Here is a 4,957-nt window from a genome sequence, read left to right on the forward strand (position 1 = left end):
TGGCCAACGTCCAAGAAGGGGGTGAATGAAATGAACGAACGAACGAGGGTTTTACTTACAAAAATGCATTTTCAAACGATTGGAGGAATAAAGGGAAATGATAGGAGAACGAATGAACGAACGAACGAATGGCTCCCTGTGAGCCCGTATCCTTTTAATGAATGTGTTATTCTAGCTTTCCATTGTAAATATTTCCTGAGCTATTGATGCTCTATGTTTAATGTAGTGGATTGATTGTTTGATTATGTGTTCAGAACCTCACTGAGCTTTTAGCTCATCCTTTTAGTTTTGTTTTCCTTAACAGGGGAAGGCGAGCAAGGACGAGAGCTCTGTATGGACTAGCTTGGTCTAACTCTTGGTTTTTGTAATGGTTCTCGCCCTAGTGCTTGGCACGGGCTAGTTGTATAGTGAATTGAGAATCTTTGTATATTCGACGGTTATACTTCCTTTTGAGATAGCAATGTATATAAGTTTCGTTTAAGTTTTGGATCGTCGTTATGTTTATTCTTATGGGTTTGTTCTGGTTTTGATTGAGGATGGAAGTGAACGACTGAGTCCCGGTGAGAGCTGGGCAGGCGGTCCGCCGAACCCTTTGGTTCGCCTTAGGAGGAGGTGAGTCTGTCACAGTTTTTTTTCCTCTGGTTCGGCCTTCCCTTTCCTTTTCCAGTTTTTCCGTAGCTCCCCAAGCCTCCCTTCTTGCTCTCTCTTTATCTCTATCTCTCACTCTACCTCTTCAACCCTAGCCGCCAGCCCCTTTACTCTCTATCCCCTAGCTTCCTTTTTCTTTCCTCTCAGCTTAGCTCTCCCCAAAACTCCCCTTCTTGCTTTCCCGTTCTTTCTTTCTTTTCTTACTTACTTTTGCCCTCAGCCGAAGCTCTTTTCTTTCTTTCTCACCAGAATCTCTCTTTTTTCTCTCAGCTGCCTCTCTCTTCCAGGCTGCGTTCCTCAGCCTTTTATAGTTACCAGAAACACTCCAACCCTAGCATCCAATGGTGCGGATTGGAGTGGCATTTTCAGGATGATATACAAGCCATTAGATGGCCGCCTTTGTCCTATAATTCTCTTGATGTTGGGATTAAAGCCAGTTGGCTTAAGAGTGAAATGATCCAATGGAGCTAAAAAAACCAAAAATAAACGTAGGAAAATAGTTGGAAATTCATAGCTGCAATTTGAGCCGTGTTCCTGGCTTCTGTACGAAACCAGAAAGATGATGGCACGCGCGTGAAGCATCATTTTTTTTTAATGATTTTGATTTTATTGTTTTCTTTTCTACTTTTCTTTTCTTTCCAATGAATGAATAAAAGAAATGATTTTCTTTAATAAAATGGAAATAGACAAAAATTTAAACAAAATCAACTAAAATGAAATAAAAATGCTAAAATTTTTGTGTTTGATTGATGATTTTTCTTTTTTTCTTTCCAATGAATGAATTAATAATAATAAAATAATTTTCTTAACAAAAATGAGAATAAACAAAAATTAAAACAAAATCAACTAAATGAAAGAAAAAATAGAAAGTCTAAAATTTTGGTGTCTACAGCTTGCCCCTCTTTGTCTGAGTTTTGAAGAAACTTGAGACAAAAATCTAAACACCAAATACTTACCTGTAGTTATTCTGCCTTAAATTAAAACATGAAACGGTCAGCGGGATAAAATCCGGTCCTGCTGAGATTGGTGGGATACAAATCGATTCTAACAAGATACAAAAGGTCAGCGGGATTAAACCCGGTCCTGCCGAGATTGGTGGGATAAAACCTGAACCCAACAAAATAAAAACGATCAGTGGGATACAACCCAAACTTGCCGAGGTTGGTGAGATACATCCCAAACCCAACGCGATATAAACGATCAGCAGAATTAAACCCGGTCCTGTCGAAGTTGGTGGAATAAAATTCAATCCCAACATTCCATTGGTCAGTGGGATAATACCCGATCCTACCATTCAATTGGTCAGTAAGATAATACCAGAACCTACTAAACTATTGATCAGTGGGATAATACCCGAGCCTGCCATAGCATCGGCCAGTGTAGACACCAAATTTTTGGTGTAATTTCTTTTACTTTTTATTCTCATTTGTCGTGGTTGCTTTTTAGTTTTTTTTTTAGTTTAGTTTCTAGTTTTTATTTTATTTTTAAGTTTTAGCGTAGAAAAATCATGACAAAGAAGAAAAGAAGAAGAAAAATCATGAAAAAGAAAAAAGGAAAAATCATAAAAAAAAAAGAAAATAAAGGAGGAAAATTTGTTCACAAAAATATGTTTATTTCTTTAAATTCAACCTTTTTGCACTTTAGTTATTTTTATTAAGTTATTTTGAAAAAAAAAAGGAAAAAAGAAGAAAATTTGAAAAATGGACATTTTTGTTGTTTTTATTATTATTACATGGTTTTGTCCTTTTGTTATTATTATTATTATTTATATGCTGTATTTAAAAATAAAAAAAAATAAAAAAAATAGAGAGAAAACCAACGCGCAGCATGCAAGCTGCGTTTTTGCCGCAGCTTGCAAGTGAATTTTGGGGAGCTCCTTAGTTGCAAATATGAGGGAAAGGACTGAGGTTTAGGGCTGGGGATCCCATATAAAAAGAAAGCAACAGCCGCAAGGGGGGAAAAAGGATTGACGGCTGAAAACTGGGCAGAGAGCTACGAAGGGAGAGTGAGGGTTTGCGGCTGAAAATGGGGAGAAAACAAAGCAAAGAAAGATCAGAGATAGAGAGGTAACTACGGGCTGAGGGTTTGAGGAAAGAAAGAAGAATCAAGTGAGGAATAAGCGAGAAGAGTAAAGAAAATCTGGGGAAAGAGACGAAGGAAAACAAAATTTTCTGCACAAACCTTTGGAACAAGGCTGGATTTCCGTCATCTTGCAGTGCGCTTTTCTCCATCGGAGAGATCTCTTCTGGGGAATCTCTTGCTTTCTGCATCTTCTCTGATCATTAAAGGACAACTTTGGTGTTGAGTAGCTTCCATAAAAACGGCCACAAGACCTTCAAAGTTCAGCTCTAAGTCTGCCCGTCACTAGTTTTGAATCTTCGTCGGCGAGAATTTGCAGCTTCGAACCTCTACAACGGAAGCAATCTTTTCATCCGCTCTGTGTTCCTGTTTCCACCAGAAGTTAAAGGTAATCTTTTGTATCCTTAGTTGCTCATACATCATCAGAATGGACACACAAAAACGTAGAAAAATTTGGCTACTGGTATAATGAACATGTCTTCAAATCCTGCGATGAACATGTATCAGTTCCTGGGTCGCTATTTTTTCGTGTTTGTACAATATTGCTGCTGGGTGGGGTGTTAACTGGAATAGGCTACGGACTGTAGTTTAGTAGTAAAGATTTTAACTTTGAGAAGGAAATAACTTTTCCTTGGCTGATTCATTCGTTTCTGCATCTGAAGCCACATGTCGGATAGTTGCAGAAAGTTTCCAGCTTTGCACGCTCTTTGTTCTGACTTTTTGGCATGTGTAGATCTAGAGTTGGGTTCTGTTTTAACTTGGGTTTTAGGCAAGAAAACATAGGAAGTCTATCTTGGTACATCATTAGCAAGTTTGGTTGGAGTTCATGATATGGTTAGTTGCTTTGCTTGCTTAATTCGTGCGATGCTTGCTGAGAATGAACTCAGGAGCACATCAAAGCTTCGTGGGTTTGCTGCCTTTTGCTGTTGCTTGTTCTTGTGTGTATTTAGTCCTTGGTTAAAAAATAAAAGGCATAAGTTGCATGATTTTCGTTAGTTTGGAAGTCTGAAATGCATGAGCTATGGCCGAATACTTTGCTGGAAAATGAATTCCAGATTGTTAAACCATTCTACATGAATGTCTTGTCCAGAATTTCTGTGATGCATCAGTTCCTTTATTGTTCTTGCTTGTTTGGAGTTTAAAGTTAAGTAGCTTGTTGCTTAGTTAGAGTTATGATATTGGGTTGAGAAATATCTAATCAAAGCTTTGTATTAGAATTAAAAATCTGGCTTGCACGATAGAGAAAAAGGCCTCGGCTGGGAAAAATTGTAGAAAATCTTGTTTCCTCAAAGTTAGCATTTTGTCAAGATCATTTTTGTTGCATTTTTGAGTTCAAAAACCTGTTTGATCCTACTCCTACCTTTGCTTCAAATCTCTGCATTTTGATTTGAGTAGAGATATACTTGGGTTATTTGCATGAATATAGATTCGGTCAAATAGGTAAGAGATTGAATGAGACTGCATAGCCGTGAGTTTGCAGAATCCATGAGTTTCTTTCTATGTTTTGATTGTTTAGATGTTAAAGTTCCATATTCGGTTGCTGGGTTAGAGCTTTGATGTTTGGTGGGTAAAGTTTAGATCAAAATTGAGCATGCAAATTGAAACTTGCGTTTGGAATTTGAAACTGCAGCAAAGATGTTAGCTGAAAAATTGCAGAAAGCTTTCTACGTGGATTGCATGAGCTGCATGAAATAATTTCCAGAAAATTGCATTCCAACCCCCCAAGTCTCCCCTTGTTCCACTATGACCCAACCAATTGAATAATCTCTTCATTTTGGTCCTTGGTAGTTTTATTTTTACAGCTTTATTGCTTGTTTGCTTCAATTAATTACTATGCTTTGTTTAAATTGCACTTCATGCATGAATTTAAGAGCTTTATGACCATGTGAGCCCGTGTTTGCATGTTTTCTTTAATTTTTACAAATAAATCGGTACCTTGACCCTTTTATTATTTTTGGAGGGTAAATTAGTAATTTCACTACGTTAGAGCTCCAACTCAAGGGAGGTATAACTTCTTTTATCTTTTTTGTCTCTCCTATGTGAACCAACGTGCTACGTGAGAACTACATGTCTACTTTGCTTTCCTAGCCTTTCTTTAATTTCTTTTATTTATGTCATTTATTTTTGCTTTTTATTTAAGTTATTCTTTATGGGGTATGTGTACACCTCTTGGCTTGTAATAGATAGGGTTTGGAGGAGCATTCGATGAAGAGCTGTTGAAGACTTGTGC

General features: G+C 37.4%; 1 long non-coding RNA gene across 1 annotated transcript; it reads left to right on the forward strand.

Moving 5' to 3' along the window:
- The first annotated feature begins 2,711 nt into the window (after positions 1-2,711).
- LOC140036002 (uncharacterized) lies at positions 2,712-4,678 on the forward strand. Its single transcript, XR_011839898.1, has 2 exons — positions 2,712-3,115; positions 4,358-4,678. It is a non-coding gene; the product is annotated as an uncharacterized lncRNA (long non-coding RNA).
- Positions 4,679-4,957: the final 279 nt, after the last annotated feature.

Source organism: Coffea arabica, chromosome 2c (assembly GCF_036785885.1).
Source record: "Coffea arabica cultivar ET-39 chromosome 2c, Coffea Arabica ET-39 HiFi, whole genome shotgun sequence".
In the NCBI taxonomy this organism is placed as follows: domain Eukaryota; kingdom Viridiplantae; phylum Streptophyta; class Magnoliopsida; order Gentianales; family Rubiaceae; genus Coffea; species Coffea arabica.